The 24853-nt window shown below is 38.0% G+C and overlaps 1 protein-coding gene across 2 annotated transcripts in view; it reads right to left on the reverse strand.

The window, feature by feature from the left end:
* The window catches only part of LOC106793763 (protein slit), a 367043-nt gene that overhangs the window by 290351 nt on the left and 51839 nt on the right, over window positions 1-24853 (reverse strand). The window lies entirely within an intron of this gene.

Consider the following 24853-nt stretch of genomic DNA (forward strand, 5'->3'; position numbering starts at 1 on the left):
GTGTACGTTTCGATGTATCGTATATAAGCACACTCTCTTCTTCTTATATATAAATATAATATTTTTAAGGAGTATTTCCATTTTATCACATCGACACAAACGAAATATCTCTCTCTCTCTCTTTAACGAATTAAATATTAATTTTCTTTGAAGAATATTTATAAAGAACTTATTACGTAGACATTTTCTGAAAATAATTCTTGGTTAATTTAAACGTAACGAAGCAAGAGAAATATTTATAAACGATACACAGGTATTATTATTACAGAATAAATAATCTCTCTCCGCGATCTATTAAAAAGTCTTAAAGAGGATTCAACCTTATAAGCGTATTTATCGCCGTTTTCGTTTCGTAAAAAAAAGAAAAGAGATATAAAAAGAAAAAAAGAGAGGGAGAAAGTAATAATGAAATGATCGTATCGGGACGATATACAAATTCATACTATTACGATGATAATGTGCCTCGCCTTGCCATTCGACGCCGACGAGCTTAAAACCGATCGTTAAAGCATATATATATATATATCTCTCTTACTCGCACATACACATAAACGTTCGTTGATTCTCTCTTTCCCCCTTATGCCAAATCTTTCGGTCCTTTCCACTTTCCTTTCGTATTCGCCGATGCGCGAGAATCCCTGACGTCTGTAATAGTACTTCATCGAAAAAAATCGATTTGATTTTTCTCCACTAATACAGGTACTCGAGGAGAATGTACTTTACGTCTATACACACATTACTAAAATATATAATATACGTATATAGATATAATACATAGAAACGTATGACGACAGGACGCGTCGTTAACGCGAGCTACGAGGCGTGACGTGACGACGTCGAGTGTGTTCTTATTCTTATTCTTATTTTTATTCTATCTCTCTCTCTCTTTCTCTCAATTTCTTGTTCATTTCTATACGCTAATTTCACTCCCGTTAAAAATATTAGAAGAAACTTTTCGGTGTCTTTTAAAACGTCCTCCCTGGCAGACGAGATTTTCGTATAAACGTAAAAAGAGTGTATACATATTTACACACACATACATATAAGCGAAGAAGAAGAAGAAGACCATGACATTTGAACGAAACTCAATTCACGTGTAAACAAACGCTCGGAAAGGAATGAAAACGTTCGAAATACTCTCGAAGGATGACTAAACCTTTTTTGATTTTATTTTCGCATCTCTGTAATTCACGCTTTATCGCGTCTCGTTAAATATTGACGATCGAGTTTATAAATACACTCATCTAAATAACCATTTTACGTATATTTGTATATACATACATACATATACATATATGTATTATATTTTTTTTAATATATTAATAATAATGATATAATATAATTAATAGGGAAATGAATATTTCATTGAAAGTAATAAAAACGTGAAAATGTAAAGTTCGATAAATACGAGCTCGAGTTAAATGTTGAGCACAATTTCAACAGTTAATTTAAAAATATACCTTTAACTTTTTTATTCGGTAGTTACATTTTGGAGTTTCTAAATCACTGATAATCTTAAGCGTCACCCTTCGGTATGATTTTAAATGCGACGAAGGAAATGTTCACCGAGGTGGAACATTAACAACGAACGAACGAACGAACGACAACGACAACGACGACGATCAACGGGGCAAGTCATTACGTCTCAGCCGTCATTACCGTAATTTTGCACGCACAAAAAATTGGACAGACAGGGGGGAGGGGGACGGAGGTAATGATCAAGTCGATCTACCTTCTACGGTAGTCGCGTGAAACCAAAATCCCTAATCGATGAGAACGAAAACCTGGTGTTTAAAGGTGAATCGCTATTTTTCAATTTTTATACTTATTTCTCATCATTATCATCATCATCGTCATTAACATCATCATCATTATCATCATTTCCTTCTTCTTCTTCTTCTTATTATTATTATTATTATTACTCTCGATTTTAAGATTAAATGTACGTAAATTTAAAAAAATAATAAAACAAAATGCACGCGGAAAAAGAAAGATGATAGTAGCTAGGAGAAAAAAATTAAAAGGAAATAAAAATATTATAAGATAAACCAAAGAGAACGATTGGGTAGTCAATGTTTATCGTGAAAAAAAAATAAAAAAAAAATCGTAGGTAGCCTCACGTAGAAGGTAGAGAGTTAGTCGTCTCGATGGTTCTTTGCAAAAAGGAAGGCTCGTTCAATCCCCAAACGAAATCGCCTTGAGTTCTTCAAGAGCCCTTCGGCGAGTCGAAAAGTATTTCGAAAGTCGCGCTACGAGAAGCCAGCCTTCTTCTTCTTCTCCCTTCTTAGGAAGCAGGAAAAAAATAAGTGCGAGAGAAAGAAAGAAAGAAAGAAAGAAAGAAAGAAATGAGAAATAAGAGTACGAGGAAAAGAGAGAAAATAGAGGAAAGGAAAGGAAAGGAGAGAGAGAGAGAAAGAAAGGAAGAAAGGACGAACAAACATCGTCGTTCCTGGTGAAGCCAGACGGTTACAGCCATTCAGAGATCCCTCATTGTAGAGGAATCGAGACCCCTAGAGACAGAGAAAACCAGAGTGCGAGAAGGCTCGATGTGTGCAGGGGCGGTTATAAGCCGAAAACAATAGCGTCGAGCTTTCTTGCACCAGTACCCTCTCTCCTATCCTATCCCCTCGACCCCTTACCGTTCCTCTCCTTTCCTCACTCGTCTCTCCTCATCCTCTTACACGTCACAAACTGTACACACTGTAAGGCGCTTACCGACACACCTGACAATTCTGACATCGACCTGAGACATTTAACTCGATTTTAGCAAGATATTCCGTACGAGAATTCAAACTACCAAACTGTACCGCATCGTAGAAAATAATTAATCGATATTATACGCTATATATATATAATAGGATTGTATTATTATTATTATTATTATTATTATTATTATTAAATACATGTAAGCTGTGTGTTTAATTTCCAAGAATTTGCAAAATCTACACAGCAATTCTCAAATATGATTAAATCTAATTAAAAGAAGTATCATATCGCGTGATTTAAAACGTAACACGATAATATATTAGAGAGAAAAAAAAGAGAAGAAATAAACAGGAAGCGTAAATGTGAAATAAAAATTCTATAATATTATTTTAAAGTAAAACTAGTTGAGAATTTTGTGCACCGTGCACATCCTCGGGTGTATTTAATTCGAGAAAATATTTGCATCGCGGGGACGCGACGTGGCCACGAATTCCCGAAACCGGGCGAGAAATACAATCGAGAAACTAGAAGCATGCGATCTCGTCGACGACTACGAAGACGAGTATAGTAGTACGACGACGACGACGACTTTTGGAATTCAGGGCGCGCAAACGGCAGCTGGTAATTAATAGCCACGGTTGGGAGGAGTTTGATTACCTTTTCGACCTTATCCGTGAGGTCTCCTCGCCTAGTTCTCTCTCTTTCTTTCTCTCTCTTTACCGTCTTTTTCTCTTGCTTCATTTTCTAATCCACGCTTTTTCTTTGAATTCTCTATTTCTCTATCGCGCACGCATTAACAACAACACGCGCCAAGAAATTAGCTAAGAAACTCTTCGTCGAACAACGATCGAACGAAGAGAATAAGAAGAAAAAGAAGAAGAAGAAGGAAAAGAAAAAATAATAGAAGGAAGAACTAAGTTGAACGAGGTGAGACAATGAACCTCAAACGGGAAAGGTTTTGTTAATCCCCAGTGAAAACTTTTGGAATCCAGTAAAGTCACACAACCAACACGTTCTAAGAGTGTACGCGTGGATGCGTGTGTATTTATCTCTATCTTTCTTTCTTTCTTTCTTTCTCCAAGGCTATTTAACAAGGTCTTCTTCTATCTAACACCTCGACCTCAACCACGGCGCCTCTACGAAATGGCCGGAAGCGTTCCGTTGCAGATAACCGAGCCCCAGTTTAATTCGTTTACACCAAGAGAATTTCCGGATTCGCGAGGACCGTGTGGAAAAATAAAAAACAACTACGTACAGAACTACTAACGGGTCTCTACTACTGTTCGTATCCTTCCTTCCTTCCTTCCTTCCTTTTCTAATTCTTTTCTCTTTTTCTATCTTTTTTTTTTTATCTCTTTTACTTCGTTATCCAACTACACCCTTAATTCCTTTTGTCTCGCGCCGATGACAAAGGAATCGGAACTTATTTTATTCGATTTATTGCGACTTAGGTAGTAGGCAGTCGTATTGCTAATTCGAAAGTTGCCGTCTTAAATAGCGAACACTAGAAGCTAGTGGAAAGGAATGCAAAAAAAAAAAAACATTAGCAAAAGAATTATTGTTCATGGCAAAAATCTCTGACACAACAAGTTAACGCGTTGCCTAACACGACGTAAGACGAGTTTGAAAGGTCGTTAACGAGGGCGCAAATGAAATATAAATATTATGCAATCCGGTAGTAAAATACTACATGTGTCCCCCAACGGTAGTTGCATTCATTAATCACTTGTTATTAAATCGAGTTCTACGAAAGGTTTAACCGCGTTAAAGCTTGCACGAGCTTACGGATCTCTCGTTGGGAAGTTGAAATCCTCGAAGTGAGAACATCGTCCTAGCCATCTCGCTTTTGATGTCCCACCGCGTACAGTTAGTTCGAGAATTTTAATCAGTAGCTAATGTATTTTGTAAATGTCAACTCTTGTGCCTTCGTAGGAACTTCTGCGAACTATCGTGACTGTCATTCTAAATGCGATATCGTATATCAGTTAGTATTAGCGAAAAGGATTTAGAAATAGTTTCGTAACATCATATTTCTCTCTCTCTCTCTCTTTCCCTACCTATCTATCTATCTATCTATCTATCTATCTATCTATCTATCATCTCACTCTTTCAATCCTTTCGAACAAGTTGTCCTGTCATGATTTTCGTCGCCTACAAAAGCTCAACTCGAGAGTTTCGAACACGAATCGTTAGTTTCTCTCGTAAGCTGCTGCTGCTGTTGCTGCTGCCAAAGACGTTCTACGGATTTGAGCAACCGAACTAAAGTGTAATGTTACACGTCTTTCGAAAAAGATCATCCTACTTCTCTTCTAAGAGAAAGAGAAAAAGAGAAGTCCTCGTTCGGACGAATTCGTCGGATAGGTCTTACACGCTCAACCTCATCCATAATGTAATTCGAGACGAAAAACTCTAGCTAGTCTACTAACGGGAACGAGGATTTCGTAGAAAAGTTCTTCTTCTATATGGAAAAAGAATACGCTGACACGAAGGTATTTTCTCGTGGTCCTGGCAGCACCTCTTTATGGCCATTACTCACACCGACATGATTTACTAAAAGGATTAAGAAATTAAATGACGGTATGGACGTTAAACATGAACCCCTGCCATAAGCTTAAGATCTATATAATCTTTCTCTCTCTCATACACACACACACACACATATATATATATATATATATATATATATATATATATATACGCTAACTTTCTCTCTAAATTTTTTTTTCTGACTCTTTTGCACCACTAATTTTTAATCACGTTATCTTCTATTAAATATATACTATCGCATAAACTCTACCTATCCGTTCTTACGTTAGTAACCTGCCGGATACGAAGTTTTACATTCATTTCCAGCGGCAAACCACACTGAAATTCGCAACGGAACCGAAGCCACGAAGGAAGCAGTGAAAGAGAAAGACGACGGGTACCGAGACACGTCGCTTGGAATAATGCACTCTGAAAGGCGTGGTTGACCCTAATGGACATAGACGTTCTAACCGTCGAAATACTACGTACCGTCGGCTAAGGGCATTAGTATAAGTACCACCGTCTAACGCGGTACTCTCTCATGAAAAACGAGTCAAGTAGTTCCGCAGCTTAGATACCTTACGTTTTACTTATCAAGTGAATTTCGTGCCTTCAGCTCGTTCCTACGTTTCCTCTACTTTGGATGAAAAGAAAACGACGTTATAGATAAAGAAAACGAAATGAACGTGTTCCTCAAATGATTTAATCGATGAAGTTCGCGAGTTCAACGCACCCGAGACAAACTGCATATCATTATTTAGAAGAAGGGTATAGGAAGGGGAAGAGATTTTCTTAGATAAACTTAAATTATGTATAATCATTTTTGAAATATAATTCGTTAACATTTCGTAATTTTATACGGCTTTGTAGTTTCATACCGATATATCATCGAATTTAGTTTCCGTTTAATTTCATTTTATTTCCCGAACGCATCCCGGCTTATCCTCTTGTTATAATATAATTTCTCACTTTGGTAACCAATAATATTCCTTTCAGTGATTATCAATTTTAGCATAAAAATATATGAGTAAATTTATAATCTTCGGTAATTCTCAATTCATTGTTAAATTGTATTTATACAAATTAATATTTGTTAATATCATATAAAATATATTTTTGAATAATTTCGAAACTTGTGAACCCACCGAAATACTCTTTAAACATTGTCATTCGACTTTTTATTTTAAGTAATCTTAAATATATACCGACATATAATATAATATAAGTTAGAAATAAAATTCGTTACTCAAAATATTTTAGCCAATGTCCAATAATAATCAACGCAAAGGCAAAGACAATATTGATGATTTAAAAAAAAATAAAAAAAAGAACTTTTGTTTCGTGGAAATGATTTTTTACGATAAACCAGAAGATTTACTTTATCCTTAAGCGATATAAGATCTCGTTTGGAAGACAACCTCTTATCGAAACTAATCTGCCATAAAGATATTTTCCAAAGCTAATTCTGTTACGGACGATGTCGAAAGGAGTGGCCGACATTATCATCGGCCACAACGTGACGACCAACTCTTATGGACGCAATCCAGACGTTGGTTATATGGCCATTAGGTTTCTATTAAACTCGTTCGTTCTACATGTTCCGCATTTCTAACTCATCCATACGTTCTTTCGTTCCTTCGTCGATGTCATCGCGCGTTTGCATTTTTATTTACTTATAACAGACGATGTCCTCCCTTTCCAAACCCATCCCTCCTCCGCCCCGCCCCTTCTCCTCTCCCAATTCCCCGGCCCATTCCTCACTGAACGTCTTTTTATCCCTCTTGAGACGTTTCTTGCTATACTGCCTTTACGCATGCAATCTACATATAACAAAAAGAACACAAAAGAAAGAGAGAGAGAGAGAGAAGTAGCAACAGCAAACGACAAGGACCTCGCCTAATGTTTTACCTTACTCAGTGGACCTTAACGAGCAATACAAAAGCATCGACTTTATTGACAGAACAGTCCACTCGTATTATTAATAAATTCATATGAATATTCATAACGCGTTCGTTCACTCGAATATAAAAGTTCTTTTTATACTAGGATATATATATATATATATATATATATATATATATATACATATATGTATATATTATTATTATACACAAATTCACAAAAGAGATATTTAACGCTCATTATGTAAAACGAATGAAAATCAATTCGTTCGTATATTTTCTTTCGTTAGTTATTAGAAAAATTATGAATAAACGAGAGAGAATGATATCAAACGATAAACAATTTATATAAATGAATCCGAACAAAAAATAATAATATAATAATAATAATAACAATAATAATAAAAAAGAAGAATATATTTGTAGTTTTATTTATCTTTATTTTTAATACCCTTCGAGGTATTTAATGAAAGTAGAACGGAGAGATCTGATACCATATCGAGAAACGAAGCACCGATGGAATACAAGGGTAAATAAAAAGAGAGAGAGAGAGAGAGAAAATAGATACGAAAAAGGGTAAAAGATGGTGTGTGTGGGAGAGAAAGGGAGGGAGGGGGGAGAAAAAAGAAGAGACGTTAGCTTTTGAAAGAACCGTCGAGACGGTATTTGGTCGCTAGAAAGAAAAAGAGAAAGAGAAAGAAAGAGAGAGAGAGAGAGAGAGAGAGAGAGAGAAAGATAGAAGTCTGTGTGGCCCCTCTTGCGGTATCAACCTAACCGTCGATTTCTCGGTTATTGCCGCCTATTGTGGACAATCCGAGCAGGTGGAAATAAAGCAACAAGAGTGCGGCAAAGAGGGCAAGATAGTAGATAAAGAAGAGTAGAAAGAGAAATAAATTGAAGAAGGAGAAGAAGCACGACGGGCTAACCACCACCTACACGTTTATATAGACGGTTTATACTGACACTGCGGGCGGCGGGCTGCAATAACGCGATATTGAACGAGCCAAGAGAAAGTTAATAGAAATGGAAAGAAAAAGATAGATAGATAGATAGATAGATGAATAGAGTGAGAGAGAGAGAGAGAGAGAGAGAGAGAGAGAGAGAAGGAAAGGAAAAAAAAATAAACTTTAAGGAGATAGTACGAATTCTTTGAACATCGCAATCGAGTATCGAGTATAAAGATACGAATAATTATCGTATTCTAAGATCTTTGCAGATGATATATTGTTCAGTTAAAAAAAATACAAAAAAAAAGAAAATATTCTCTTTTTTAAAAGAGAAAGAAACGCTTGGTTAATATTCTTATCGATAAACGTTTCTTCCTCGATTACCTTTCGTTCTTAAAGAAAAAAAAAAAAAAGAAAAGAAAGAAGAAAAGAAAATAAACAAGATGCAATTAAGGTTGTTGGTCGGATGAGATTGAAAGAGATGAAGAAAAAAAAGAGAAGAAGAATTTTTGTTAAGATGTCTTTCTTAAACTATGAAGTCATCGAAAAGAAAAAGAATAATAAAAATATACATATATACACACACACACACACACACACACAAAGTATAAAAATAAACGAAAAGTAAGGAATAAAGAAAAGTACTGAGACTACATAACGGAATCGAGACTTTGTACTTGAATCTGTTAACGAAGTTGTCAGTCCCAGCAACGTCTTTCTTGAACGACGTTTCCACTTTGGCCATTTCTTTTACGCACACTTTTTCCCTTACCCTTTTTTTCTCTTTTTTTTTTTCTTTATCCTTGTCTCTCTCTCTCTCTCTCTCTCTCTCTCTCTCTCTCTCTCTCTTACATCCCTTTACTCTCTATACACGGGGAAGTTAAAAATTATGCCAGCGGGTGACGTCCACGCTTACGGGTCTCAACCAAGAGAAACCCCGCAACACGACATCTTTTGATCTAGTTTTCTCGATCCCTTACACGATTTTAATTAACCGCGCGCGCGAGAACGCTCGCGTTGGACGTCGCGTCGTAAGCAACGCGCATTTAAATGCAAATGAGAAATATACCGCATTAGCTATGAAATGCAAATGACTAAGGCGAGCAAAAATGCATATCGAAACGGGGAGTACGGATGGGATGGGAACGGATGGCGGGGGTGGGTCGAGAGGGACGGCTAGAAGGAACAGGGAAGGGGGGCGGGAGGAAAGAGAGAAAGACTCATTTCGCGCGACGCTTGTAAAATGTCGACGATAAAATTAATCATTATTCATTAGTATTGTTTTGTTCGTTTCGTAATGTTTTTGCCTTCAACGTTTAATACTATTGTATTTGATTAATCCATCATTAATTATCATTATAATCCGTCACTTTTTTTTTTCTCCTTTTCCTTTTTCTATTTTATTTTATTTTTTTTTTTATCAAGCGACAGAGGAACGCATTGGCCAACGGTCTCGTTGTCGAGACGAGACGTACGAACGAACGAACTTACCGTTCGTGCAAGAAATAGAAAAAGAGATAGAGAAAAAGAGAGAGAGAGAGAAAGAGAGAGAGAGAGAGACATAGAAAAAGATAAAAAGAGATAGAGATACGAAACCGAGCGTGAGAATCCGAACATAACGCGCGTAAGCGTGCGTGTACTCTCTTTCTCTCTCTCTCTCTCTCTCTCTCTCTCTCTCTCTCTCTGTACGTGCCCACGCCTTGAATGCCTCAATCACTGCGGGCTGATTGTGCGTATCCAGCCGCGTCACGTCGCTCTTTGTGCGTGTAAAAGTGGACGCGTGCTTGCCTTCTATACTACCGTACGGTTAAGTGTGTTTGTGCGCTTGCGTACGTCCTCAATGAGAGTTGAAGCGAAAGAGAACGAGAGAGAGAGAGCGAGAGAGAGAGAGAGAAAGAAAAAAAGAAAGAAAGTAGGGATGATACTCCTCGGTCCCGCGTTAAAAAGAGGATCTAAATTGTCTCGAGAAATCGACGAAGAGCAGCAAGTGGGAGAGAGAGAGCAAAATAGAGAGAGAGAGAGAGAGAGAGAGAGAGAAAGAAAAAACCTGGGGTGGTATACACAACACAACAACACAACACAACGTACGAGGATCATACACGGATAGAATTCTTTTTCTCGAGTGGCCCATTCGAAATTCTCGTCATCGTCACGAGTGCACTCTTTACGACCGCATTCCTGGAGGCTACAAAAGGGATTTGCGAGACAAAAGATTTTGCACCCGTCCGTTATAGATGCATGCATACGTACATACATATATACATGCACACACGTTACGCGCATCCATACGTAAGTACGTACGTATAATGGGGATGCATGGAAGAAACGTATGTATAATACCACTAACGTATGTATGTATCGCTGTGGTAAATGAAAACGAAACAAAAAAGAAAAAAAAGAGAAAGAGAGAGAGAGAGAGAAGAAAATTTTTGTTGTACCATTGCCGCTACCTCTCCTCGCAGAAAAAAAGGGGGTAGTAAACGAGTATTGTCTACTTTAAGCGAAAAATTTCAAGGATCGACTCTCACCAACCGTTAACGGTTGGTTGGAAAGAACTGACGAACCACCACCATTCTCGTTTTCACAACTTTTAAGAGAACATTGATGATGGTAAAGGGGTATGGGCGGTCAGGAAAGTTTCGATAATCAAACTAGTTCTCAAACGGATATTTCAGGCTTTGGATTTGTTTACTGTTCAAAATCTATTTTATTAATCACCCTTTTCTTTTTAGTTATACGCTACGTTGAATTTGTGTAATCCTTTTTCCCTCTCTCTCTCTTTGCGCGTATCGTCGATCGCACGTTGTTCACGCGGAAACAAGGAAGGAAGTTGGAGCTGCACGTAATTGAATTGGTCGCTTTAGAAAGGGCCTCTCGTCGGCAAACAGCAACTTTAGGGCAACAGGAGAAAACTGTTTGCACGAGCTCCTCCCCGTGTATGTAACGCGACGATATAAACGTCGCTATGCGGTGAGAGAGAGAGAGAAAGAGAGAGAGAGAGAGGAAGAGAGAGGAAGAGTGAGAGGGAGCAGGAATGAGGGAGATGTACTTTGTCTCACTTCCCCTCTCTCTCTCTCTCTTTCATTCATAAAAGAGAGCATGCTCTCGCTTGTATCTGATGGTTAAGGGAAGGGACAGGCATGCAGGCACATTGTTGTCAACCGGGCTTTTGTTTCAAGAGCTTCGACGACGCGAAGAGCCGAGGAGGAGTGTATCTTCCGGTGAATAAACGTCGATAAAATGGCAGTCTAATCTTCTTAAATCCTGCTAATTTACAAGTGATCGTCTAATAGCTTTAGACGTAACCGCCATTCCTGCCGTTAACAACGTCAATTTATCAGGAAGACGCTAATGAACAAAAGTAACGATCACATGGCGAGGAAGCCGTTAAGATTTATACGATCGTTCATTGGATAACCTTTGAACGTAAGAATCGAACTCGTATAGGGAGTCTCGAACGCTCTTTCGTATATACACCTACCTACCTACCTACCTATATCTATATATATATATATACACTTATTACATTCTTTGGCTTGCGACACGGAACTGACTTTCAAAGTTGGAAGAGTAAGTCTCGATTATGCCGTTCATAAGTTCCGATCGCAATCGGTGCTTTTCACACGACATTTGTACGGTCGACGTTACGTCATCGTCGTGCTGCTCTCTTGCACGCATATATTCCTTTTTGTATGTATGTGTTTAAAGAGAGCGCGAGAACGCTCAGAGAAAGAGAGGTATACAAGATCACGCACGCAAATGAATATGCCGGTTAGGAACATTGTTATTATTCGGTTCAATATAACTCGGAGACAGCACGAGTCTCGCGTGGCGATGTCTCAATCGTTCTCGCACGCATTAATATATCTATAAACTCAACTATGTGTACGTGATACATAATATAATATGTACAAAGCGTGTTGCCCGCGAGCAAATGTAGTCGTAGAAATTACTTCTCAACGTCGAAAGACGTGTTGTATTGGGTTATGTCGCGACAACGTGTGTTAGAGGGAACAGAAAGCATCCATCGCTCAGTTCATTACCAATTTGTTCCATCCTGTTGTCGAAAATGGTCTATTGTATTATATACTTACATATATATGTACATACGTACACGTATAGATATATAAATGTCATGACCTTACTTTCTCAACCAAATGACGACACTCGGTTTACTCGTCTTTGAAGGCCAACATTTTCGAAATCTATTTGAAAATTTCAAAATGACCGTGTTTTCTTTTATATTTTCTATGAAGAATAAAATCCCATTTGCATGAAGAGAAACAGAGACGGGGCTGGGGGGAGAGAAGGAGGAGAAAGAAGAGGAAGAGGAAGAGAGGTTTCATAAGCTTCGACCAAAATCATATTAAAAATTAACCGTCCATAAAGCGAAGTTGTAATTAAGTCATATAAGAGAGAATTGAGCGGGTACATAATTTAACAAGCTACCTCGTTGCTATGCTAAGCCGCAATAATTTTACACGGAAGACTACCATTAAAGAATCGTACGATAATAGAAATGATTGTATGAGTCTGTATAAGCACAACCAGCTAATGCATTAATATTTCTCTCTGAAGTCGATCGATATTATTATCCATTTTCACCGGTTTCCTTTCAACACTCTACTACTACTACTACTACTAACTCTACTACATTTCAACGTAAAGGAATTTGAATTCGCACGATTAAAGGATCAGACAGTATTCTCCCTAAATTAATTACACGCTTTTGGGCTTGAGATAAGGTAGCATGTTGTTTGGTTCCTATCTAAGAACCTCGATGTTGGTATTCCAAATCGTTCTCAAGAAGATTACGCGAGAAGATAGACGGAGAGAGGAGAGAGAAAGAATGTTTAAGAAAAAAAAAAAAAAAAGAAAAACAAGAAAGTTATATATTTACGATGGAAACTGAGGCAGGCTCGAAAGGAAACAGAAAATTGAAAGAAAATTCGGAATCTAATCTCTCAGGGTCGAAGCATCGAATATGCATGATGATCGGAAGAGGAGAAAACCGTAGGATCTGGAGAATAGTCGAAAAAGCAGAGGAGAAACACAGAGAGAGAAACAGAGAGAGAAAAGGAGAAGAAAAAGCTTTTTCCCGAAGGTTAGTATTGCAATCTCCGTTGGACGATTGGTGTTTCCACTTCGTCGGCGTGTACCACCATCAGGAAGATAGGGATGCAAGCCTTTACACCGACAACCGCGTCGAGGTCGAAAGTGCTTTCCAGAAGATTGGTAGTCAACGGACGGTAGGAGTCGGATTAAAAATTCGGCTGGTAGAGAAGCAAGCTGTAGAGCAACTGTAGAAGTAACAGCATCCGCAGCAGCATCGTAAGAGCTTTGCGATGTGGAAAGAGGGAACGAATGAACGAATGAACGAACGAATGAACGAACGAACGAACGAACTAACGAAAGAGAGAATGAGAGAAGAAAACAGGGAGAGAAGGGGGGAGGGTGGGGCTAAAGAGGGCCTCGTGGGTCGATAATAGTTTGGAGTGGTCGCTGACCATTATGGGTCCCCTGCCGTGTACCAAATGAGCATTCCTTTTCGTAATTGGAGCACGGGGGATACACTGTACCAACGAATGGTTTCGACTATTTGAAGGTAGGAGTAAAAGAAAGGAGTAAGGATAGATAAAAAGAGATAGAAGAAAAAGTAAGTGAGTAAGAGAGAGAGAGAGGAAAGGAAGGAAGGAAGGAAGAAGTCAGGGGCTCAGGGCAGAAAACGAGGAATCCCAGAGCGCTCTTAGACCGTCTGAGTGCCCAAGAGGAAACGAGAGAAAGATGGAGAGGGAAGAAATAACTCGTAGTGGACGATTCGGAGGGACAGCAGCAAATCTCTCTCTATCTCTCTCTCTCTCTCTCTCTCTTTTTCTCTATAACTTTTCTCTTTCTCGACACTCGCGTGAAACGTCTCTGAGCATCGACGAAAGGATGACATTGTCATCCAAAGGTTAACGCGCCCTCGGTAGGTACTAACACCAAGTGAAAGGACAGAGATTTTCTCTCTTTTAAACGTGGGAGGAAATTTCAAGGGAAGAAATAGAAGAAGAGGAAGAAGAAGAAGAAGAAGATTGCTACGGTCCTTCAAGTGCTTCTATAGCCTTAAAACAGTGGAATGTAACGAAGGAATTTTCTTCATCGCGTCTAACTCCTTTCTCGCCATTTCTCTCTCTTTCTCTTTCTCTTTCTCTTTCTTCCCGGACGTCGAGAGAGAAGAAAGATCATGGTGATCGTAGATCGCGGTGTAATTAAAGTCGGTGAAATTAAACTCTTCGACTCTTTCGTTCGAGTAGTAATTTTAATTTCCGTCCAAATTCATGGAAAATTAACGAGGTGACGAGAAGTCCCTGATGTTGGCCCGAGAGTCTTCTTACGCGTCCATCGAGAATCTAAAATTGTCTAAAATAAGAGAATTGGGATAATAAGAATGTGAGAGTGAGAGAGAGAGAAAGAAAGAGAAGCAGGTTGGTAAAGAAGTTAGACGTGCAAAATGTAACCGGTAGCACGTTTGCTACCGTGTCATGCTTGGGTACAAAGGATAATCAGTGGGAGGAATACGAGTTGGTAGTGAAGAAGAAGAAGAAAAAGAAGAAGAGAAGAGTCACTGTTTGCGTAGAGTAAGTTACGAAGAGTGTGTAACGACACGCGTTCGCGTTTGCTTTAACAAGAAGAACGCACGGAAGACGACGACGACGACGTAACGTATATACACACACCTGGTTGGTCGCTATGTCGTCCATAAAAGAAAGAAGTGCGTCGGCTACGTTTCTTCTTTCCTATGTGTTAGTGAAAGGTGATGATGACGCCGTTACGGGCCAGGAAGCCCTGAGTAAAGAGCAAAGGGTACTCGAGACACTACGTACGCGATGTAAATGATGAAACGAGACGTGAATACACTTATATATATATACCTATACCTATATGCGTAGGACATGGATACGAATATCATCAAAATGAAAAACTAAAATATTGATAATGCTTTTTGTTTTATAATTTTAATATGGTTTAATAATTTTGTATTTAAATCAAAGATAATATCTGAATTAACATTTATATTAATAATTCGAATCTCAATAGATCAAACGAACATAGAAGAACTCTAAATTGAAAGATTTAATCAACGATACGCGTATCATTTTCGATTTAGCTACTACAAGTCATGATCTCTCTCTCTCTTTCTATCTCTCAAGCCGCCTTTAATAATACAAAGAACAGCTGGAGAGTCTTTAGCAGGCAAAAAGAGAAACGTGAACGAACGAACGCGCGACCAAGTTGAATAACTTTACGGGGGACGCGTTTACGTTTGTTCAAACAAAACGACCGGAAGAGAAGAAAAGAGTAAACGATAAGTTGATGGTAGCAGTTGCAACGGGGTAGAGAGGTAAGAGGTGAGGAGGACACGCGGTTGGAGGCGTCACTAAGTTCGTGCCCGGTGGAAAAGACGTTTCTTCTCTGGCGTGACGACGTCGGCAAAGTCGAATAAGAAGGTGCCGAAGAGGTAAAAGAGTAAGATGGACTGTGTAACATTTTGTCTCGTTCTATTTCTCTCTTTATCTTCCTTCAAAGCGAATAATGGGATGAGTTATGTATATGTATATGTATGTATGTATATAGTATATGTGTGTCGGCATCGAAGCACGCTCGTCTCTCTGAACTCTGAGGGACCTCACACGCTGTCCTCTCCTCTCTTCCTTCTTCTCTTCCACCCTCTCTTTCTCCCTCCTCCAACTACTCTTCTTCGAGCGAGTACGACAAGAGGATCGGACTCGGCCAGACGATCGTAACTCACGCGTGGAGTGGATCGTTTTGCAGAAACAAACAAGAAGGCTCGGTGCTGCGTTCACAAGAGAGAGAAAGGAAAAAAAAAATAAACGAAAGAAAGAAAGAAAGAAAAAAAGAGAGAGAGAGAGAACATGTCGCCGAACGAACGGGTTTTCTTTGCCCTGCCATTCTTAGCGCCGTGTTCTTTAATTCAAAGTCCTCCTCTTTCTCCTCTTCTTCTTTTTCTTTTTCTTCTTCTTCTTCTACTTAACCTACGAGAACATTAACCGTCCATCAGGCTCGTGGACTTACGCTCTACGAGTATTTCATTAACTTAATAACTTCCTCAAAGAAATATAACCTGAGGTACACTACACAACGACTGCTTTTCAGTCAGGATGAAAGATATCATTGAACATCGATTGTCAACGTAATGATGAACATAATTGGTCTTGTCTCTTATTCCTCGTGAACTTCAAAGTCACAGTAAACTATTCGAAATAAAACAAGACTCGCGTCGTATCAAACGATGATTTTTTTTTTTTATTTTATTTTATAAAACAAACTCTTTGTAGCGTTACCTGCACGTGTCGGAAATCCGTTCGAGCTGTTAAAAGCCAAGTTTTACAGCAGGTGCTATTTTAAAGTCGACTAGCGAATTAACTTTGATCTCCTCCTAAATTCAATACGGCAAACTTAATTACAGTACCAAGCATTACCTGCGATTTCTTCGAGCGAATCACGTCAAGATGTTCGGGGAGATTCTTCTTAAGAACTTTATAACGAGTTTCAAGCAACATTGTTCGCAAGAACCTCCTAACCGAAAAGCTTTGCAAATCTTCATCCTATTTTCTGCATAATGATCCTTTAATTATAATATGTATTTTATTTCTCAATAAAAGGGAGTACTCGAAAAAAAGAAAAAAAAAAAAAGAAAACATTACATTCGTATTCCCATCCGAAATTGAATAACTCTGAAAATCTCACCACCACCAGAATCCTACATCTCCGATCATTCAGGAACGCGTCGTGCTTTTGCCTGACCCCTTCTTCTCGATCCTTTAATCCTGATTTACGATCGCTGATGAGGCGGAAATACCAATCGAGAAAAGGCGTCGTAATTTCAGTGATCGCCAGATGCTTCCCAACTAACACGCCAAGGTGTTTGTCGTAAACGAGAGAATCGAAAAAATATATAGATGATAAAGATATGATCCTCGTGATTCGTCCTTAGTGATCATCTCGTTTTAAGAAATAATAAACATATTATATTTACGTATACGTGTCAACGATTGAAATGAATCTCAATACTTTGAGAGAAAGATAGATAAATAGATATAGAGGATTGCGAGAAACAAGTAACGACGTCGTTAACGGCGAGGTGGTAGCAAAGAAACCGCTTCTTCTTTAACTGGTCTCCAAACGTAGCAATAACCCTTTTCGAATGACAACTAAGACGACCACGAAGAAAACCACGAGAAAGTGTATAAGAGACAGCAGACACTCGAGGATGATGGTATCGTGTTCGACCGGAAAATATGAACTCGTACGTCACTTTGCGATATATTGGTAAACGAACAAGAAGAGTAGAAGGAAGTTTCTAAGATAGATATAGATATAGATATAAAGATAGAGATAGAGTTAGAAATAGAAAGAGAGAATGAAAGAGAGAGAGAGAGAGAATGAGACATTGCATTTGAACCACAAACGACCTCCCTAACGGTTCACTCCCCTATCGTTCGAGAGATGTTCACAGAGTTCGAGTCTGCTAATTTCAGCTTGCCCGTTTTCGAGAGTAACGCTGAGAGAGATAGCCGATCAAGGAGAGTCGTCCTTTGAATGGAGACGTTAACTTGAGGAAGTCGAGCCACTTGAAACGACCGACTCGATAAGTTTAGCTCTTATGGAACGTTTTGCATGTCTCTTCCTCGACGAAGTAATAAACTTTATTAAAAGCGTACGCTTTACTCGTTTCGTTCGGCTTCTCTTTATCCTTTTCTCTCTTTTACACTTGGATTCTTATTCTCTTATTTATCTTCTTTCCTTTTTTTTTCTTTTTTTTTTTTTTTTTACTTTACCCTTCTTCTCTCCTTTCACGAAACGGGAAAACGATAGGCACTAGGTAAGAAAATTAAAAATTCATTCTTCTCGGGACGATCCACGCACACGCATACATAGATAAATACGTATATACATACATACATACATACATAGACCGTGAACATGAATTTTGTAGACGTTTTCGTAGGAAAATACGATGAATACGATATGAGCCGAATTAAGTCGACTAAATCGTCATCATACAGTATGTAATTCTTCTCTTCCTCGTATTCTCGCCCAAAGACCGCTTGAATATTAATTAAATTTGAGGATATTTCGATCTCTCATTCCAGCTTACGTAATGAGATGTCGAAAATCGTATTCCGAATGATGTCTACCATGACAGAGACTCGTAAAACTTTTTTAATTACTTTGTCGAAAGAAAATGAATTTTTAAAATAATAAATGTGTAAGAATAAAAAAAGAAAAAATAAAATGCATAAAAACATCCTTAACTATTATTATTCTCTCGATTCTAAGCACTAATAATATCTTTATGCATCACATGAATTACGTTCAACTTGTTTAAATATTCATTCGAGCTTTGGTCAGCTTTCTCTGAATATTCCAAGGCATGCTTTTACCTCAGTCTCTACTTTTCTCTCTCTCTCTCTCTCTCTCTCTCTCTCTCTCTCTCGCTCTCTCTCTAACACACACATATTCCACGAATTATAAATTTCACGATAGAAGATTATCTAGCGTTTCGTAAATGCTTAAGCGAAGAGAATATGCTTCGAAGATGGGAAAATTCAAATTTGCTGTTCTAATTATTATAAAGCATTTTGTTCCTTGGATTAGTGGTTTCAAAGCGACTACTCGACATATTAAAAAATCATTTAATCACGCAACGGATCTATTAATTCAATTAATTCGTAATAAAGAAGTCTTATAAAAGTTATTACGATACGGATAAATTTTAATATCGAATAAATACCTATATTCTATTTATCGAAGCAGAAAAAGAAAGAGAAAAATAGAGGATACAGAAAGAGAGAGAGAGAGAGAGAGAGAGAGAGAGAGAGAGAGAGAACGATGTAAAACGATCAGATTCACTTTCGAGTTCTCACAGGTGCGGGACTAAAAGAGACCTAAAGAGAAAGAGAAAGAGAGAGAGAAATAGAGAAGGGTTTACAGGTGAATCCAAGGGTGTAAGATTAGCCGCGAGCAGCCCTTGAAACTAGCTCTGTGCGAATATTCGTTGGACGTTTACGCCTCTCTCTCAAAGGCACTGTCTGTCGCAGCTGGCTTCAAAGAGACTTCGAAATTAATTATTACTATAATCTCTGCGTGTCTCGTCATCCTACGTATGGTTCTACAAGCGTGACATACATGAAGTCAGAATGCGAAGAAGATAAAGAGAGAGAGAGATGATATAGAAGGAGAAGGTGAAGATGAAGGGGAAAGGGAGGGGGGTGGAAACGGTGGTCGGAAGAGAAGTGCTTGTTTCAAAGCGACCGACTCATTAGTCGACAAGCACCGTTCTCACCGATCTGCTACTTTACCAACCGTACATATACGATGGTTATATATGTTATATCGATTGATCCAAGATTTAGCAATATATGCGAAAACGTTGTCGTCGTTTTATAGGAATAACCGGTTTCGAGATAAATATCCGGTAATTATTATATCAATTTTAATCGATATCGAAGACTTGGCTAGTCGACCATGCGAAAAATTAAATTCGACTACCGAGAGAACGAAACATTGTACAGGAGAGATAGGTAGATAGATGGATGTATAGATAGATAGATAGATGGATTTATAGATAGATAGATAGATAGTTTGATAGATAGATAGATAGATATAATACGTACGCCTATGTAAACGTATGCATAAATACAACGTATATATATATATATATATACGTATTTATTTAGATATCTACATACTTTCCTATATCTACATACTTTTTGATGTTTTACAGAGATACGTGTTGTTAATCTCATCTAACGTTACACGAATTCTACTACACGAGAGATCGGCGTTTATTCATTTATTAGCTCTTACGTTAAAGGAAAATTCGATGTATCGTATTAAACCTGGGTCCTTCGGCAGGTACATTCCGGTAGCACTTCTGTGTAATTTCATCGAGATTACACGATGTTTCATGGTATCGATTTTAACGACGACAACGTCGATATTTGCTTCGTGTGAGAAGGGGTGCCTGCAATTCGCTTGCTAACTCACTCGCTCGCTCGCTCGATATCGTTCACTAATGTTCTTACTAATGCATCATAGTGTCTGTGCATTTGGTCGGGGGAAGCATCGATGGTTACGACGAATGTAAATGCTTTAGATGGGCATTTATGCGATGGCAAAATAGCTATCACCAACACGCGTTCACGCACGCATCAATACAGGCAGGCACGCATCCAACGTAAAGAGACACGCAACATGTACAAGGATGATACGAGAGATAAGTGTGATAGGGAAAACAGAAAGGGTGCTTTCGTTTCGCTAGTACAAGTCGTAAAAAGATCTCTCGTGGATCTATAAACCGGTGTTACCTACCGTTGCCTGTTTTGCAAAACTAACTCGTATCAACATTTTATTATTTTCCTTTATTTCTTCTTTCTTCTTTTTTTTTTCTTTTCCTTTAATTCTTAATAATTATTTTGCGATAGATGATAACACACAATATAATAATCGTTCGTAATATATCTCCTGTAGATTTTAAAATGGAATTTATTATTTGTAATTTAATTAAAACGCAAAGAATTTAGAATACCGAGATCGTGGATAACATTGAAACCGGGTAACTTTTAACAGAAGAAACGCTACGTATATCGGATCAACGTAAAACGTTGAAAATAACTCGGGTGATAAAATGTAAGATATATGAGAAGTGTAATAGAAAAAGAAAAAAAATACAAGATCCCTCTCTCTATCTCTTTCTCTCTCTCTCTCTCTCTCTCTCTATCTCAGAATTCCTTTTCTTAAATATTTCTGCAAGTTGGTCGAAGTAACTCGAGGCAAATCGTATATCGTTAAATTCGAAACGAAACTCAATCCGAGTGAGTTCGATCCCTTTTTTTCAAGAATAAAACATAGGCCCTACCTTCCTCCTGTCTCGAAGGATCTCCTTTATTTCTTTGAATTTGTTCGAGCAGCTCACTCTTTCTCTTACCTAAAGGTCCTTCCTTCCTACCTTCCTACCTACCTTCCTTCCTTCCTTCCTTCGAATAATACTTACGCTTCACCGAAGCGTCGAAAATGACGACGAAAGAAACGCATAACCGTCGGTCCGTAGTTGGACATCAAACGAGCTCGATGCACGCACCGATGCGTGCTGATCTTGTTCTTTTAATCGCAGCAATTAAAAAATAATCACCCGTAACGCGTCGGCAGTCAGCAATTAGGGGCTCGTATCACGTACAAACATACATATATACAAACATAAGCCGTAATTCTACTCTTTTCTCTCTTTCTATATCCATATCCTACACTCACCACCCTCATTTTTACTCTCACTCACTTACTCTCTCTCGCTCGCTCACTCACTCACTCACTCACTCACTCCCTCCCTCACTCTCTTTTACTTTCCTAGCTACGCACAACGCGAAACTACCTTTTTCAGTCGACTCGCAATGCCCTTTATTTCTTCTTCTACGTTTTCGTGTGTATGCCTTCATAAATGCTGGGTATTCCACCGTCTCGACGGCCTTCCAACCCCTCTCTTTTATTCCCTTCTCTTTCTCGGGAGTCACGAGCAAACTAATTACAAAAATGTTAGGCGTACACAGAAAGCAAAAGAAAAGAAAAAAAAAAAGAAAAAAATTGAAGAAACAGAGAGAGAGAGAGCAAGAGAGCAAGAGAGAGAGAGCAAGAGAGCAAGAGAGAGAGAAAGAGAGAGAGAGAGAGAGAGAGAGAGAGAAGGAGAACGTAGGGAAATAACCCTCACGGAATAAATAGCTCCTGGCGTTAAGTGTGTTTTAGGCGGAAACGAGAAGAGACGCTTGCTCTAGCGGATGCTGCATCTGCCGTCTCGCGTAAATCATATTCGCGCGTACTACTATCCCTCTTCCATTTTTTTCTTCCTCCTCCTCCACCTCCTCCTCATCCTCCTCCTCCTCGTCTTCTTAACTTTTTTAACCTTTTAAATATGTTTTTTTTTTCTTCATCTCTCTTCTAGCTGAACGTAGTATAAATAAAGTATAAAATGAGTTTCGTATTTAGGTTATCAAAATATCGATCAGTCATCTAAAGATCGTTATAGAAAGGTGCTTTCCATTCGAAAATTTCTTTTTCCAATCATCGAATGAATACTTGTTTTCTTTTTTTTTTTTTCTTTTTTTTTTCAGACATCGATCAATATCTTCTTCTCTATACCCGATGATTATACTAACATCGATAAGAGATCATCACGAACGGCTTAGTATGTTTATTTTTCTTACTTTAAAATGCATCGATCTCGATAAATCACGTCGAACGATTAAAAAGGACTCGTTGTCGTCGTTGTCCTCGAGGCGGTCGAGTATATTTTCAAATATATCCACCCACGTTTCTCTTAAAAGTTTACTCTTAACGAAAGATGTTTCTCTTTTCCACACACACACACCTTGGTACAAAAATAATATTTTTCTTATTATACGATAAACTATCTTTCTTTCTTTCTTTCTTTCTTCCTTTCTTTATCTTTCTTTTTTTCTTTTTTACTTTAAAGGAGAACGGGTAAGCTGACTGCCATTAATGGAAGCGAACACATTCGGTACAATGAGATTTATGTTCTCGACGGATGACGGGCGAATATAGTATATCATACAGGGATAAACGGCGATGCGTTATGGGTTCATTTAGCCGTATCGCGTGGCTCAAGTTATAGAGGGTGTACCAGATGCGTAATTTATTCCCCGCGAATATGTCGTGTCGCTTTTACGTGCGCTCTTTGCCAACACGATGACGATACCCGTAAGTATAATTTGCGATACGTATCGAATAAATAGAAAAACAAACATTATATACGTATATATATATTATATACATAAAAATGTTACCTTTAAAACGTGAAATCCGTTAATTCATAGATTAACCAATTAAACAATGAAATGATTGTACTGTAAATATGAAAGAAGACAGAATTACATATATTAATCATCAAGTAATATAAAAATTCACGATAGGTTAGAGAATGTATTTAAATTATGAAATTGAAGTTTGATCCGTAGATTAGATTAGCACTACTAACAGAACATTGGTTAACAAAGTACAGGAGGAGGATAACTATAAGAGCATTGTTATAAAAATAAAAGTAGACCAGAAAGACAAATCCAAATTTCAATCTCATATTTTAACTACTCGTTTCTCGTGAATTGAATTATCAAATATAATGGTATTTATATGCTTTCCTTAAAACGCTTAGTTATTTCACGTATGACCTAAACTTTTCATGAATTAAATGTGCCTTTTACAAAATTAAGTCACTTCTCACACTAATCCAATATTAACAAAGGAGTAAACAACACAGAATTTTTGTTTTTCCAAACAAGTCACCCATCCATTTTATTAAACGTATCCAACTTGAATGATCTAACAGGAACTATTGATCAAACGTAGATAATACGTTGTATTTATGAATTAACTAAACACTTTAACGGTAACGTATACAGATATATATCTAAATATATAATACGAGACAAACCTTATAAATTTCTACAAACTTTTAAGGATAACCTTAATCATCAACTTGTCAGAACAAAACATACAGTCCACCACCCTTCCATTGTCGTTCGTTTATCGCGAAAGAAGGAAGTTTCCCATCGTGTTTGTTAGCACGGACGGCAGACGCGCGCAATTAAAATACGTAATTAACAATAACAAACCAGGCTATCTCTTGCTCTCTATATTTCATTGAACTTTGTCGCTCGACGTGTCATTATGTTAAATTGAACTACGAGTTTGTTGCTGTAGCAAAGCAAGAGAATGGGGGAGAGGGTAGAAACGATAATAGTAGTAATAGTAGTAGTAGTAGTAGTAGTAGTAGTAGATGTACATAGATAAAGAGAAACAAAGAGAAGGGGATAGAAAGAGGAGGGGGTAGAGAGGGAGAGAGTGATGTTTCCACGTCGCAGGGTGAAGTGAAATTTTCAGCGACAAAAGTGCAATCCGATCCTAAACCCCATTTGAAACCAAATACCTCGCTCGACGCTTCAGCAACCCTCGCGAAACGGTATACGCGTGGTGAAACCTCGACGCGCGATGTTGATCCTGGAAAAACTGATCCCCCATCCTGTACACCGAGATGCCCTCTGTCGAAAATTTATCCTTTTTTATTTTTATTTCATTTTATTTTATTTTATTTTATTTTTTCACTTTTTTCTTTCCTCTCGAACGACGAACGACAAAAATTAATATAAAGTGTATTCTGTTGACGCTAGATTTCCAGTAAGTTTATTCTAGATTATTCGTTTGCTTTTTTCTTCTTCTTCTTCTTCTTCTTTTTTATTATATCTTTCGTTAACGAATCGATAAAAATTTATTCGCTCGGAAAAAAATTCATCCCGCGACAATTAAGGAGGAAAACTCTCGACTAAATTTATATTTTATTTACGTTTATTTTCACAGTCTAATCGTTCTCTCTCTCTCGTACTTTTTTCTATCGTTCCTTTTTCTCTCTTTCTTTATACTCGAGACGGCGAAATTAACGCTTTCACCGGCTGAAAGAACGAACACAAATGAGGAAGAAACGAGCGAGGGAAAAAATGTTGTCATGTATTTTAACGATCCGTCGTCTCTTCTTGCCTAAGAGGACGAAACACCCTGTCTGATACTAACGTCAAAAGTCATTTTCAAGATTTTCCACGTGATTTACGAGGCCAATGCTTTCCACTTTATTGGCTTGCTGCTACTACTACTACTGCTGCTGCTGCTGCTGATATTGCTACTGCTACTACTGCTGCTACTGCTACT

The sequence above is a fragment of the Polistes canadensis genome, unplaced genomic scaffold, assembly GCF_001313835.1.
Source record: "Polistes canadensis isolate GaletaPanama2010 unplaced genomic scaffold, ASM131383v1 scaffold_18, whole genome shotgun sequence".
In the NCBI taxonomy this organism is placed as follows: Eukaryota; Metazoa; Arthropoda; class Insecta; order Hymenoptera; family Vespidae; genus Polistes; species Polistes canadensis.